Source organism: Eptesicus fuscus, chromosome 5 (genome assembly GCF_027574615.1).
Source record: "Eptesicus fuscus isolate TK198812 chromosome 5, DD_ASM_mEF_20220401, whole genome shotgun sequence".
Classification (NCBI taxonomy): Eukaryota; Metazoa; Chordata; class Mammalia; order Chiroptera; family Vespertilionidae; genus Eptesicus; species Eptesicus fuscus.
Window position 1 is genome coordinate 72404660 of NC_072477.1, and position 16980 is coordinate 72421639.

Consider the following 16980-nt stretch of genomic DNA (forward strand, 5'->3'; position numbering starts at 1 on the left):
TCATAGACTTTATTAAGTTACTGAGGTTTTTTGTCCTACATTCATAATGGAAAGAAATGTTAAATTTCAGTTAGATGTAATTTATATATTATTATCCTATCTAATAAAAGAGTAATATGCAAATTAACCACCACTCTGCTACACCCACAAACCATGCCCACCAGCCAATCAGGAGCAAGTATGCAAATTAACCCAACCAAGATGGCTGCGGCCACGGAGCGAGCAGGAGGCTTAGGTTTCCCCAGCAATGGAGGAAGCCAAGCTTTCTGCACACCCTGGTGAGCCCAGGCCTCCACTCAAGGCTACAAAGTTTCAATTATAGAAGATAAATAAATCCCAGATACCAGGGCCTCCGCTTGTGTCGCTGGGGGGCGTGGCCAGCCTGAAAACCATCACAGGGCCCTTGCCCAGGCTGCCCCATGTCCCAAGGGAACCCCCACCCTGATCCAGGACACCCTTCGGGGCAAATCAGCTGGCCCCCACCTGTGCACCAGGCCTCTATCCTATCTAATAAAAGAGTAATATGCAAATTAACCATCACTCCAACACACAAGATGGCTGCCCCCATGTGGTCAAAGATGGCTGCCACAAGATGGCCAGCAGGAGAGGGCAGTTGGGAGGGATCAGGCCTGCAAGGGAGGGCAGTTGGGGGCGATCAAGCCTGCAGGGAAGGGCAGTTAGGGGCAATTGGGCTGGCAGGGGAGCAGTTAGGCATCAATCAGGCTGTCAGGAGAGTGGTTAGGGGTGATCAGGCTGGCAGGCAGAAGCGGTTAGGGGCAATCAGGAAGGCAGGCAGGCAAGCAGTTGGGAGACAGCAGTTCTGGATTGTGAGAGGGATGTCCGACTGCCCTCGAGGGGTCCCAGATTCGAGAGGGTGCAGGCTGGGCTGAAGGACACACACACCCCCGACCCCGTGCATGAATTTCATGCACCGGGCCTCTAGTTAAAAATAATAGCAGGCTGGTTCAGTGGTTGAGCGTTGACCTATGAACCAGGAGGTTGCAGTTTGATTCCAGGTAAGGGCACATGCCCGGGTTACTGGTTCGATCTCCAGTGGGGGACATGCATGAGGCAGCTGATCAATGATTTTCTCTCATCATTGATGTTTTTCTATCTCTCTCTCCTCTCCTGTCCTCTCTGAAATCAACATAAATATATTTTAAACTAGAGGCCCGGTGCACAAAATTCATGCACGGAGGGGGGGGTGTCCCTCAGCCCAGCCTGCACCCTCTCCAATCTGGGACCCCTCGAGGGATGTCCGACTGCCCTAAATGGGCACAATCCAGGACTGCTGGCTCCCAACTGCTCACCTGCCTGCCTTCCTGATTGCCCCTAACCACTTCTGCCTGCCAGCCTGATTATCCCGTATCCACTCCCCTTCCAGCCTGATTGATGTCTAACTGCTCCCCTGCCAGCCTGTTTGTCCCCAACTTCCCTCCTCTGCCAGCCTGATCACCCCTAACTGCCCTCCTCTGCAGGCTTGATCGCCCACAACTGCCCTCCCTTGCAGGTCTGGTCCCTCCCAACTGCCCTCCCCTGCTGGCCATCTTGTGTCCACATGGGGGCAGGATCTTTGACCACATGGGGGCAGCTATCTTGATCTTGTGTGTTGGAGTGACGGTCAATCTGCATATTACTCTTTTATTAGATAGGATAGAGGCCTGGTGCATGGGTGGGGGCCAGCTGGTTTGCCCTGAAGGGTGTCCCAGATCAGGGTGGGGGTTCCCTTGGGGCGTGGGGCGGCCTGGGCAAGGGGCCTGTGGTGGTTTGCAGGCTGGCCATGCCCCCCTGTGACCCAAGCGGAGGCCCTGGGATCTGGGGTTTATTTATCTTCTATAATTGAAACTTTGTAGCCTTGAGCGAAGGCCAGGGCCGGCCAGAGCAGGCAGAAATCTTGGCTTCCTCCATCACTGGGGAAACCCAAGCCTCCTGCTTGCTCTGTGGCCAGCTGCCATCTTGGTTGGGTTAATTTGCATACTCACTCCTGATTGGCTTGTGGGCGTGGCTTGTGGGCGTGGCAGAGTGATGGTTAATTTGCATGTTTCTCTTTTATTAGTGTAGACTAGAGACCCGGTACACGAAATTCGTGCACTCAGGGGGGAGGGTGGTCCCTCAGCCAGGCCTGTGCCCTCTCGCAGTCCAGGAGCCCTCAGGTGATGTCCGACTGATGGCTTAGGATGTCAGTCGGACATCCTTAGCACTGCCGCAGAGGTGGGAGAGGCTCCCACCACCACTGCTGCATTCACCAGCTGTGAGCCCAGCTTCTGGCTGAGCGGCGCTCCCCCTGTGGGAGTGCACTGACCACCAGGGGGCAGCTCCTGCGTTGAGCATCTGCCCCCTGGTGGTAAGTGCGTGTCATAGTGACCGGTCGTTCCACTGTTTGGTCAATTTGCATATTAGCCTTTTATTATATAGGAGAATATCCTACCAGGCTTGTTACCATTCACATCTATTTTTTTAAAACAACATTGAACTCTACAACAAGAGACTTATTTCTGACCCTTAATAAACTTCAGAAATGAAGTAAGGCAGAAACTACACTCCTATCTTGCTGACCCAGAGACCAGGCTCATGTTTGGAAGACCAGCTCATGCCCCAGACAGAAGCCAGTCGGTTCCCCATGCACAGCACAACAGGACAGACTGCCTTTGTTCCTGGTACAGACATGGATGTTCTGACACTCTCCCTCAAACACCCTACAGCTGATCTGAGCTTGAGTGAGGAGGGGAAAGAGGTGTGGAGGATTGAAGGAGAGAGACCGGAAGTGTCTTCCCTAAGAACCTACATAGACAGGCTGGTTCCACAGGCAGGGGAAGGGAGGGACACAAGTTCTGAGCAGGCTCAGGCTTGAGGGAATTGGCTATGTCCTTTGTAACCTTAGTTGCAGTTATAGCCACTGAAAACCAGGCAGCAAGCCACAGGGAAGGAGCTTTGCCATGCCCTCGGGGAAAGACAAACATTATTGACACGTTTCGTAGAAATAAACGTGGCACTTTCACTAGCTCTGGCACACAGAGCTATATAAATGTCAGCTGTTATCATGCACATTATCATTCCCTGTGGGACACAGTAATTTACATTTTTAACATGATCTCAGGAGACTCTGATGCAGTGTGTTCAAAAAGTAAACTAGAACAGTGCTTTTCAAATTCTTTTGGTCGTGCAAAACATTTTTCTAAAAAATAATGTACTTCTCACCCATTTTTAAGTTGACATCTAAAATTTTCATTACAAGTTTAAGTAGCTGCAAAGCACAAAATCATGGGAATTTATGAATGCTGATACCTTAAAAACAAAACCATTACACTTAATATTTTTTTTTTTTACATTTCACCTTAAATTTAAATATAATTTATTTTTAAAAATAAATAATAGCCAGTGGTTCAAAATTCAAAAGATAACAAAGGGTAAACATTAAAACATCCCTCTCACCACTGGTGCCACTACCTGGTTCTTCCCCACCACAGGCAATGCTACCAGTTTCTTTAAAAAATTGTCTGTGATTTTTAAAAATATACATATCATTCAGAGATTTTTAAAAAATATACATATGTATTCACTCACACATAATGACTTGTCAATCTTTTGATATCACTACACATAAAAAATTATTTTTGAGTTAATAGCTGAATAGTATTTTATTGCATGAATATGCCATAATTAGTCAGTCCCTTTGTGTGACTATTTAGGGATTTCCCCCCTCATTTTTCCATATTACAAATAATGATTCAATGTCTATACACATTTCTTTTTCTTCCTTTCTCCCTTTCTTCTTTTCATCCACCCAATGTTAGTTGACTAGGATATTCTTTTAAATGTAGCTAATGGAATCTAATAACACCATGACTTGTCATTTTGCTTAACTGCTTAAAAAGGCTATGAACAAACTGTGATTTAACATTTGGAAGTTTCACATGCTTCCATTTCATCTTTTAACACATTTCAATTTCACTTTTCACAGAATTTATCCAAAAGTAGTACAGCATTATGCTAGGATGCCTATTATTACTTACCCTCTCATAATTTTCATGGACTACAAATCCTATCTAATAATAGACAAATATGCAAATTGACCATACCTCCGACACACCCACAAGATTCATTCATGTTGTAACATGGCAGAGTCTCCTTTTTAAGGCTAAATAATATTCTGTTGTACGTATATTTGCTTATCTGTTCAAATGTCAATGGACACTTTGGTTGCTTCCACTTTTTGGCTATTGTGAGTAATGCTGCTATGAACATGGGTTTACAAATATGTACACCATGAGACCCTACTTTCAATTCTTTTGGGTGTATGTCCAGAAGTGTGATGGCTAGATCATATGGTAACTCTGTTGTTTTTTTTATCTTGTTTGTTTAATAGTAGACATTCTAATGGTATGAAGTAGTACCTCATTGTAGTTTTGATTTTTATTTCCCTAATGATAAGTGATGTTGAGTGTCTTTTCATGTGCTTATTGGCCACTTGTGTATCTTCTTTGGAGAAATGTGTACTCCAGTCTTTTGCCCATTTTTAAGCAGGTTTTTAACATTAGAAAATAAAACACAAATTGCTTCCTATTTTCTTACAACATGAATGAATCTTGAGGATATTATGCTAAGTGAAATAAACCAGTCACAAATAGACAAATACTGTATGATTCCAGTGGTTGCCCCTTACATATGGTTTCAATTTCCACAGTTTCAGTTACCCGTGGTCAACCAAGAACTGAAAACACAAAATGAAAAATTCCAGAAATAAACATTTCATAAGTTTTAAACTGTATTTCATTCTGAGTACAGTGATGAAATCTCATGCCATCCAGTCCCATCCGTCCCGTCCCCCCTCCCCCCCTCCCCCACCCAGGACATGAAGCATTCCTTCATCATATTCCTTCAGCATATTCACCTTTTACAGTATTGCAGTGCTTGTGTTCACTTAACCCTTATTTTACTTAATAATGACCCCAAAGCCATTCACAAAACTTCATTACAGCATATTGTTACAATTGTTTTACTTTATTATTAGTTTTTATAGTTGATCTCTTACTGTGCTAATTTATAAATTAAACTGTATCACAGATATGTACGTATAAGAAAAAACATAGTCTATATAAAGTTCAGTACTATCTGCAATTTCAAGGCATCCACTGGAGGCCTTGAAAAGTCTCTCCCACAGATGAGGGAACACCTAAAGTATATGAGGTAACTAAACCCATCAAATGCATAGAAACAGAAAGTAGAATGGTGGTTGCCAGAGTCTGGAGGAAGGGAAGAAATGGGAAGTTGTTTAATGGGTATTGTTCATAAAACTTCCCAGGCCAAGAGACCAAAGAAAGAGGCTGACAACTCCATCATTACATCAAAAGTTTACTAAGGGAACTTACCTACTAGATGCATCTTGAGTGACAAGACTGTATGGATATCTTCCATGCTGCATGGCAGGCACTAAACAATTATATGGAACCGGGAAGGATGGATAAGGGGAAAATGCCTTGCATTCTTGCCCTGGGAAGGCCAAGGGCCTGTTCCAGAAACCAGCACACCTGGGGCTTAAGGGAGGGGTCTCTCAGACAGTCTCTGAGAGGATTTACAGGACTCAATCTCTGTTCTGGCCTGGATCTAGTTGGTGGATCCTGCAGAAGTGACCTTATAGAACAGTTTCCTCTCCATGAGTATAGTTTCAGTCTTACAAGAACAAAAAGTTCTGGAGAGCCATTGCACAACATGAATATACTTAACACTACTGAACTATACTTTAAAATGGCTAACACTTGCCCTGGCCACTGTGGCTCAGTTGGTTAGAGCATTGTCCCACACATGGAAAGGTGGGGGGTTCGATTCCCAGTCAGGGTGCATATGGATATGGATCTCTCTCTCTCTCTCACCAATAAAACATATATCCTCAAGTGAGGATTTTAAAAAAGAAAATGGCTAACATCTATTCATCTATTATGTAAACCACTAGTAGCCCTGCGCATGAATCTGTGCACCAGTAAGTCGCTCCTGTAGCTCTCAGCCCACTGCCCCACCCTCCTGTAGCTCCCCCCTCCACCTCCCCCCCCTCTCCCCTTCCCCCATCATAGCTTGCTGCCCTGCCCCCTCCTGTAGCTCTTGGCTTCCCGCTAGTAGTTCGCTGCCCCACTCTCCTGCAGATCTGTGATCTGGTCTTTATGTGGTTGGTCGTTACGCCTCAGGGCATAACAGATAATTAGCATATTCCTCTCTTATTATATAGGATATGTGCTACACATGCAAAGTGAATAAATGCTTGTGAATGAAGTGATAAGAAATTTTAATGGTTAAGATAGCAAATTTTATGTTATGTAAATTTTACTACAACTAAAAAAATAAAACAAATTGTTATGATTTATCTATCTCTTCTCCCAAAAACTCCAAGGTTCTCGACTAAAAAACTAGTGGAACTAATATGAGTATAAAGTCAGAATTAGAAAACATAAAAATCAATTGCTTTGTTACACCAACAAGACAGACTTGAGCAGAGCAAGGACGACGGGCTAGGTACAGAAGGTCAACAGGGTGGACAATCAAGTGTTGGGTGGGACCTCACCCCAGGGGTAACTTTTCCTCCCCTAGCATATCGCTGATTTGGACCCCTGACCTTTCCTCCCTAAAGATAACATCTAGGCCTCTGTTGTATTTAAGCTCCAGGCCCAGATAAGCAACAAAACAGCCACAGCCCTCAGGACCAACTGCATTAAATAATGACACCCTAGAGCTGGCCAATCAATGGAGATCACAACCCTGAAAGGACATATCTAGAAAGCTACTGAATACTCTATTGAGATCTTCTCCTGGGACTTCCCCTAAAATCTCCACCCTTAAAACCCTTAGGAAGGAGGACCCAGTGAGCTCTCCCTCCTGGGAGCACATCCATGCCTTTCCCTTTCTCTTCCCTCACCCCTCCCTGCCCCAGGAATGTTACCATTAGCTTCCTAACTCCCAAGCTCCAGGGGGCCTTCCTTTACCTCTATAACTTGTTTCCTAAACCCATTTCTTCTAGGAATTACTTCTACCTCTGTGATTTGTCCAATACATGTTTTCTTATAGTTTTGGGTCTTGGCTCTGATTTCTTTCCTAGCCAGAACCCAAGTACTGAGGTTGCTGAACTCAGGTTTTATCTGACCCCACCCGTTATACACCTGGTGCCCTTCCTGTTGCCTCCAACAAAACCAATTAAAAGCAATGAAAACAATTTAAAATGGGAAATGAATCCCATTTGTAATAAAATATGCAGAAATTAATTTAAGTATGTACAAGCTATAAGAAGAAAATCATACAACTTTACAGAATAACATAAAAGAAATTCTGAACAGTTAGATAAATGATGTTGCTGGATGGGAAGACCTTATTATTAGGCCCCTTGATATTGATCTTCAATTTAATATAATTCCAATGGGATCAGATTTTGAGAAACTAACTTTCAAATTCATATATAATAGTTTATGTTCACAACTATCAAAACAACATTTAGAGAGGAAATAAGAATACAGGTGAATTGAATCACCACATATTTGAATAACTGGAAAACTACATTAATTACAAAGACATGCAATTGCCGCTGGGTCTAGCTAATCATCTCAACAACAACAACAACAACAACAAAAATATTAAGGGATCTAGAAATAGATTAGCATGTAGAAAGGAATTTATATATGAAAGTTGGCACTCCATATCTGCTGAGCAAGAATGATCTATATTAAAGAGTGTTGGAGCAAGTAGTTACCAGGGGAAAACAAATTAACAGCAGTTTACAATGTTTGGGTTTTACAATGCTCCAGGCTAAGGTGTTTAAATGCATTATTTCATTGAATACTAAAAACAACATTTTTAAAAACATATAAGGAACCCAAGGCATAAATAGGTGATTAGCTTGCCCAGTAACTTGTCCAATAAAGGTGTGACTGCTTCAGTAACTGCTGAAGCCTTGAATGTGACTCCACATTAGATTCCATAGCCCAAGCTCCCCCATCATTACAGCACACTGCCACCCTTAATACACCTTTATTTACACCAAAACACAAAAACAAATTCTAGATTTAAAAAAAAAAAAATCTAAACATATATGTGTGTATTTTAGCTAAAATATACTTATTGTTAAAGTTTAGGTTAGGAAAAACTTCCTTAAACCAACAATAAATCCAGAAAAGATGTAACTACATAAAATATAAAATTTCCATATAATGAAAGAGCGGGAGATAAAAGACATGGCAAGCTGGAGATTCAGAACGCAATATAGACAACAGTCAAAGGATTAATTTCCTAAATATATAAAAAGCTCCTTCAAATCAAAAGAGTAAAGACTAATGATGCAATTTACAAAAAAAGCAAAGCAAGTCACAAAAGAAGATAAAATGAACAAGATACCAACCACGCCAGTATCAGAAAAATACACACTTAAAACAAGTGTATGCGACTTTTAACCATTATATTGGCATAAAATAAATGAACATTGGTGAAATGTGAGTAGCAGTCATTCTTATTTTACTTTAGAATTGGTTCAATATTTTGAGAGGGCAATTGTGCAGTGTCTATCAGTGGTTAAAATAGGCAACAGCAATTCTGCTTCTATCCTATCAAAGTATTTATAGGTATGCACAAAATAGATGTATGAGAATTTTATTACAGCACTGTTTGCAACAGTGAAAGAATCTAAGTGATTAAAAGATCTGTCAGTAAAGGAATAAATCAATATTTTACAGTTACTATTTTATTGAGTACTATGCAGCCATTTTAAAAAATAAGGTAGAATGAGAATGCTCTTTGTATATACTGCAAAGATCCTTATTGGGAAGAGCTCCTAATTCTTCCAAAAGAAAAAAAGCTGTGTTGTAGCTAGTTTGCAATAAATAAAGTTGAATACAAGGTCAATACGAGAGAGAGAGAGAGAAGAGAGAGAGAGAGAGAGAGAGGGATTTTCTAACAAAAAAAGTCAGAAAATGGAATTTTAAAAAACTTGCACAATTGTACCATAAATTTTAGAATACTTAGAAAAATTTTTAAATTTAAAGGAAATTGTGTAAAACCTCTACAAAGAAAACTATAAAACATTAAGAAAAATTAGAGACCATTTCAAATAAATATTTTATTTATGGAAAGATACACTGTGTTCATGTAATTAAAGGCTCATCATTGTAAAGATGTCAATGCAATAAAAACCCTAATATCAAAACCGATAAAAAGCACCCAGGCCGGTGTGGCTCAGTTGGTTGAGTGTCGTCCCATGTACCAAAAGGTGGCCACTTTTGATTCCCGGTCAGGGCACGTGCCCGGATTCTGAGCTGAATCCCTGATAGGGGGAGTTCAGAAAACAGCCAATAGATGTTTCATGATCACATCGATGTTTCTCTCCCTCTCCCTCTCCCTATCTCTAAAAAACAACAACAAAATCTTTAAAAATTTGATTAAAAGTAATTTTAAAATGCTTGTAGAAATACAAAGAGCTGAGAATACCCAAGCTAAGAGGACACACTCTAGAAAAGTGGTTCTCAACCTTTCTAATGCCGCAACCCTTTAATACAGTTCCTCATGTTGTGGTGACCCCCAACCATAAAATTATTTTTGTTGCTACTTCATAACTGTAATTTTGCTACTGTTATGAATCGTAATATAAATATCTGTGTTTTCCGATGGTCTTAGGTGACCCTGCTAGCGGTTCTCAACCTGTGGGTCGTGACCCACAGGTTGAAAACCGGCTGCTATAGAGCCTAAGATCATCGGAAAACACAGATATTTACCTTACAATTCTTTAACAGTAGCAAAATTACAGTTATGAAGTAGCAACGAAAATAATTTTATGGTTGGGGGTCACCACAACATGAGGAGCTGTATTAAAGGGTCGCGGCATTAGAAAGGTTGAGAACCGCTGCTCTAGAAGATCAAGACCTACTACAGAGTTCTTTAAGTCAGTGTTAAACTTTTCCAAGGTTAGATAAGCCTAAAGAATGGTGAAACAGAATAGACAGTTTCAGGGGAGGGAGGTTGGGTTTTTCAGTAAATAATTCTACGTTATTCGGATATGGAAAAAACAAACTTGACCCACATCAACTCATACACAAAAATCAATGCCCAGTATATGTAGGTCTATATGACAAATGAAGAGCACCAATGCCCTTTTTAAGATAATTTGAGAAAATATTTTCATGACTGAGTTGGGGAAAGATTAGTTGAAGAAGGCTCAAAATGCCCTAACCATAAGGTCAAGATTGATTATAGTAAAACTGAGAATTTCTCTTCATTGAAAGGCACCATTAAGAAAGTGAAAAGACAACCTTCAGAGTGGGAGAAAATATTTTCAACACAATTAACCAAAGAGATTATACCCAGCAGAGGAAAAGAACTTCTCTTCAAAATAAAAAATAGACAACTTATTAAAATTGGACAAGTGGCCCTGGCCCGTGTGGTCCATGGTTAGAGTATCAGCCTGTGGACCAAAGGGTGGTGGGTTGAATTCCTGGTCAAGGGCACATACCCTGGGTTGCAAGTTCAATCCTGGGCCCTGGTTAGGGGACAACCAATGTTTCTCTCACATTGGTCTCTCTCTCTCTCTCTCTCTCTCTCTCTCTCTCTCTCTCTCTCCATACCTCCCTTCCACATTCTCTAAATATCAATGGAAAAACAACAAAGAGCACACCTGTAAAGCTGATGAATATTCTCTTGAGACCCTCCCCTGAGACCTCCCCTAAGAATCCCCACCAGTAAGAGAGAGATAAACACCCTCAATGCAAAGGACCCAGATCACCCCCACCCCCACCCCCGCCACCACACCCACACTATTCCCTTCCCCCACCCCACGCCACCACACCCACACTATTCCCTTCTCCCACCCCTTCTTCCCTCTCAGGGACCCCAGGACACTTGCAGCCAGAGGAGCAATGGTCAGTGGCAGCTCATCCAGGCTAACCCCCTGAAGCTATTTGCAAGGCCCTCTCTTTTCTGACCTCCTAGTGAGCCAAAGCAGCCCAGCCTAGGCTCACCTGCTTCTTCTGTGCCCTTCCTGTCTCACTGCCCTAGTGTATTTTTACTGTGGCCAAGAAATCATTGGATTGCTTTATTGCACTTTGTCTCTTGACTGAAATCTTTCCTTCAAGAAAACAAGAACAGAGGTTTCATCATCTAGCCCGGAACAGTAACCTATCACACAGGCCTATAAAATATACAATGCACAAACTCATTGCCTAAACCGAGAAAGAAGACACTTAGCATAATCCTGTCTAGACAAAGGACATTAAAGGAAAATCCATTCATGGCTAATGCAGCCTGTTAGCTATGAATGGAGAAATTTTTCATAGTACAGTAGGCCACTAAAATATTCCAAAATATTTATAGCTTTCCCTGGCTAGTGAGGCAAGGATGTCTGGCTCACTAAGAAGGGTAGCCAATAGCTCTATAACTAAGGGAACCCAAATTAGAAACAAACCAGAAAGTAGGCAGTCGTTGAGAGGTGAGTTATTTCTCTATCTGATCCAAAAATATTCTGAATAAGGATGTTCCTGAGCTACTCCCAGGTTCTGGGTGCTGTGAGTAAGCCCCAAGAGATGCCACATGCATTGACAGCTTGCTCACTCCAATCTCCAGTGGCCATGGTGCCCTCTGCTAGGGCCTCTTTCCCATGTGCTTACTCTCAGGAGGGCAGTCTACATGCCATGCCCTGGCTGCAGGCCAGCTCTGAGGTACAGCCAGTGGAGAAGAGCTTTTCCAGATGCACATTGGAAGAGAAACCAAACATGCACAGTTCATTTTGTTTCAGAAAACATGAGTACTTTTCTTTGTACTTTTTTCTCCCTCATTTCATGGGTAATTAAGTTACTGCCAGTAATCTCACAAACATTAACTTCATTAGGAGGACGCGGGTCTGAAATATATGCAAAATTAACTGCAGTGTCTTCTTCCATCGCTCTCTATCATCACTGGTTTTTAAAGGTGTCACAGAATATTAAGAATCACTAATCAGAGCTGGTTTTCATGAGTCACAAGATTTTTAGGAATGCGCTTGACTTTTAAGAAAAATAAATCGTAAGATACAAATTCATTAATTGTATTTATTTTTTAAAAAAATAATATGATTGGAATATATTTAAAGAAAAATAATAAAAGAAAATTTGAATAGTTTTATAAGCTATGTTCCTAGGCAGAAATACTAAGCATTTTAAAGATCTCAATTTTCATACCCACCCTCACATCAATTTAAAAATTAATGCAATTCCAATAAAGGTCCCAAAGGAATCCTTTTGAAACTTAACCAAGTAAACTAAGATTTTCTGTAAGAATAAATAAGAGAAAGCCACAAACATATTTTCAAAAAGTATGCATGACAACTTGAACAGATTCTGAGATGCAGTATCATGCTGCAATAATTAAAATGCTGATACAAAATTTCAAACACATCAAAGAGAGCAGAAAGCCCCAAATAGTCCAAACGTAGCACACAGAGGGATAATTATTCCAGAAGCCTGCTGTAAAATTAACAACTTAGGAAAAAAGAGGTTGGCTTGGATCTCTACCTCAGGCTACGCACCAAAATTAATTTTTTATATGAAATTGAAGGAAAGCGAGAAGAAAGGAAGAAGTAGAAAGAAATTATTTAAGAAATTTGAAGGTATAGATGATCTTTGAATACAGAAAAGTCTTCATAAGCCAATAGAAAAGATATACAATAAAATGAGAATATATGACTACATAAATATTTAAAACTTATGTACCCCAGAAATTACAATTAAAATTAAAGGAAAATGATAAAGGAAAAAAATACTTTCAGTGTTCTAAAAATATTAATTTTTATCTAAAGATATTCACTATGAAAACATAACTTTGGCTATTTATTGATATGCATCAAAACCTTAAAAAAGCATCTACCCTTATATTTAGCAATTCTACTATAAGGAATTTTGTTAAAATGTAACAGAAGTCATTAAAAAATAGTCAAGTTTTCAAGTGAAAAAGGCAGCCTGCAGAGTGTGATCAAATAAAATTTTAAGTCCTAAATTCGCATTGGCCTATCATGATGCAAAAAGTTGGCAATGGTTTCTCTATGGAACAGGATAACAGACAGTTTCTTTTGCTTTCTGATATTTCAGGATATTTCCAAAATATTATTTTGCAATATACGAAAACATTTTTAAAACTTTGAAAGAGAATGATCCTAGATGGCGGCGGAAGATTTTTCTGAGATCAGAAAACAAAGCCTCTATATTAAGGAGAAGTAGATATCCACAGAGCAAGGCTCTGAATGATGGCCATTGTATTTCCTATGAACCGACTGGAGCAGAAAACATAATGCTTCCACAGGATGATAAAAAAATGAGTTTTTCTTCATGCCATTGTATAAAGCCTGTGTGGTCAGGGGTACTGATGTATGCGCCAATCCTGTCCATGCAGGCCAACGAAGCGACTGGTGGGAAACCACAGAGCAGAAGAGGGTCAGGGTATAGGTACCCCCCCCTCACACACACACACACACACACACACACACACACACACACACACACATTCCACTCCCTCCCGGGGAGATCACTGCAGCCCTCCACCCAAGTCCCAAGTCCCCTGCTGGGCTCCTGTTTGGCAGTGTTTTCCATACTACTAAGCTTCCCTCTGAAGTTCTGGGTTTCCCAATAGCTTCTCTGACCCTTGCCCCTTCAGGTCTAGGACTGCAAAAACTTCTCACTATTACCAACCCAAACTACTGCTTTATCTCTTGTTCAGTTTCCTAAACCCTGCCCACACCTTTGTAAATATCCTATATAATAAAAGCCTAATATGCAAATCAACCGAACTGTGGAAGGACCTGCAGAATGACTGGTCCCTATGACACACACTGACCATCAAGGGGCAGACACTCAACACAGGAGCCATCCCCTGGTGTCAGTGTGCTCCCACAGGAGCCAGGCTCACAGCTGGCTAGTGCAGCAGTGGTGGCAGGAGCCTCTCCTGCCTCTGTGGCAGTGCTAAGGAGCAGTGAGGCAAGAGGTAAGGAGCAGCGAGCAGGCGGGTGGTAAGAAGCAAGGGGTCCTGGACTGTGAGAGGGCACAGGCCAGGCTGAGGGACCCTTCCCCACCCCCCATCCCCCAGTGCACGAATTTTGTGCACAGGGCCTCTAGTTCTCTAATAAACTCTCAATCAAGTCACCCAATTGGAGTGTTGCCTGATTCCCAACAGGACTGTGCTTGATGTAGTAATACATGCAATGAAAAGAAAATAAGGTCAGATGCCTTTATACTGCACAAAAGATCTGACCTAAGGTGGTTAATAAATTATTTTCATTCAAGTTTGAGATAAAACATTTAACCCTATGTTAACTCTTATTATTCAATGATTCTATGATACCGAGAGCATCTTATGCTTTCTAGGTTTTTGTTTTTAAAGACTAAGGAAGTTACTAACCCTTACATAACCTCAGCACATGCAGGACAGTGTATTAGAAAAGGGACAGAATACTGGTTATCTATTTCTCATGAGACAAATTGCTTTTGCCACAAATTTAAAAGGTAGGCATTTTTCTCTCAGGTTCCCCTTGTATGTGTCACAGAACACCTTTTTACTTTGTCATGATTGGGTTTTGCTTAGCCCCGAGCTCCACAAGTTCACTGCTATTTCTGGTCGGCTCCACAGGAAAGTGGCAGGGACTCACATTGGGTTGATTAACTGCTAAGATGTGAGAAGTCCACTAAAGAATTCCTTCTGAAAATGTAAGACCATCCCCCAAGCTTGTTTCAACAGCAAGCTCCTGTGCTCAGAGGGGAAAAGACAGTTCTGAGAAGAACATGGGGTCTGTCACTCAGGTGGTCTCCAGCTCAAGTCCAAGGAAAAGAGGGTGGGGAGATTCTCTTTTCACTCAAAACTGCAGTGAGGCATTCCAAACACAAAGAATGTAAGAAAGCACAGCCCAAGAGATGGGAGAAAGTGATTCTCTCTCCTTGAGCAGAGCAATTCAGGCACAACAGTGAGCCAACACGGGGGCCCTCCCAGACTAGTGGAGGTCAACTCTAACACCTGAGAGTCCCCTGAGTGACAGCTCTGGAGGTTCTGGTGTTTCTCTCAACTGGCACATCACCAAGGCTCCAAGAGCTCAGAGATTGGCAGCAGAATTGCCCTTGATGGTGGGCACAATGTCATCAAAATGGCATCAGAGGCTCTTATGGGAGCCAAAGGCTTTAGCTGCCAAGGTAGTCACAGTGTCAGCAGCTACAGATGATGCTGAAGGCCTTGGGAATGACAAGAGAGAGAATCCTTGGCAGTGGGCACCAGCAACAGTGGCTAGTTACCATCCTGTGGCAAAGAGGATTCAAGAAGCAGTAGTTTAAGGGGACAGCTTCTCTGATATCAGCTCTCTTTTACTTTTTATTCTTGAACAAAGTGAGTTTACAGTATTAGGTGTTATCTTAAGCCTCAGAAAAAAGAAGATCATTGAACTTATCAACTGAATAGAGGGAAATCTAAGCAGGGGCAAGTCCGAAGTGGCCGAGGGCAGCATAAGGACAGCATGAGACTCATGATGAAAAACATCATCTCTTTTCCATCTCTGCCAAGAACTACTAGTAGGCTCAGATGTCAACAGCTCACAATTGCTGTCGCACAACTGAAATATGAATGCTAGAGTCTTGACCTCCTGTTTCACTCATTTAATGAATAATACACCCTAGAAAAAATAAAAGCACTGAAGGTATAAAAGCGTAAGACTTCAAATACCTTGAAATATTTTGTATCTAGTTTTTCTGTCTCCGTGATTCCTACAGAGTGGCAAATTTTGTATGTTTCCCTAAGGGCAGGGGAATCAATGAAAATACCACAGAATGCATTGTTATAGGCCAGACGCTTATTTCTCAACAACAGAGACAATAAGAAGGAAAATGTTAACTTCCTCAAGATTAGCAGTAAGTGACAAGGCACCAAGCTAATAATGAGTACTGGGTTAAAAACAAGTTGCCTTCAGGCATGGGGTATCTTATTCTTTTTTTATATCCACCTCTCCCCCTCCCCAAGTATATCCACCACTCTCTCCCCAAGTGTATCCACAGGGTATTGTGTACATCCAAGGCTCTCAAGAACCTGAGCACTAGCCCTAGGAACACAGTTATTAAGCCACAGTACTGTCACTCGTGGGGACCTAGATGCCTTTCCTTAATAGTCACTCTCTCTCTGCTGCATGATGTCATTGTGCCATCAGAGCCCATCTAGGAGAACTATCATTGTTCGGCCCTTCATCCTAATTTTCCCCATCTCACCCAAAACCTCAGAGACCTCTCAGAACACAGATCATTATATTAAAACAAGAAAGTAAGAAAGACTGGAAAAGCCACATATGAGGTAAACTAGGGTGCTCCACTGAGCTTCAGAAATAAAGGAAGACAGAAGTGAAACCTAAGGAATCTCTGTAGAAGTATAAACACCCCCCAAATACCACTGAGGTTTATTTCCTTCTCTATTACCAAATGGAATTTGGCTAATTATTCCCTGAAAATAAACATGTTAACTCTAACATTAATAAAATTAACATTAATGGCCAGTTACAAGGAGGATGCCATGATACATTGGTAGGGATGAGACTATTACTAAATCACCTAAACTTTGATCCACTATATCTACCTATGAGTAGAACTGAAGGAAGCACTTTTTTATAGCCAGATAGATTGACCTTAATATGCACACATACCTAAGGCAACCAGCAGAATATAAGCATGCATAGGTAAGCTACAAATGCTAGGATGACAGAGGATTCATTAGAGACACATACATTCACATATATGCAATTAAGATATACTATCCTCTCATCTTTCATTTCTTTTTACAATTTCATGTGAACCTTTCACTTACAGAGTAAAAATGTCTAGATCCCCACTCCACTTAAATATATTCAAGCAAAGCTCTTAGGAAGGTTTCCAGAGAGTTAGGTTCCTTTAAAAATGGCCATCCATGAAATAAAGCTTTTGTCTAACAAAAGTGAAAGAGTAACTGATATGGGATCTGTACATTCACTCTGCA

The 16980-nt window shown here is 41.3% G+C and overlaps 1 protein-coding gene across 3 annotated transcripts in view; it reads right to left on the reverse strand.

Moving 5' to 3' along the window:
• Positions 1-16980, reverse strand: part of FMN1 (formin 1) — a 402801-nt gene that overhangs the window by 267296 nt on the left and 118525 nt on the right. The gene's annotated exons all lie outside the window — the stretch shown is intronic.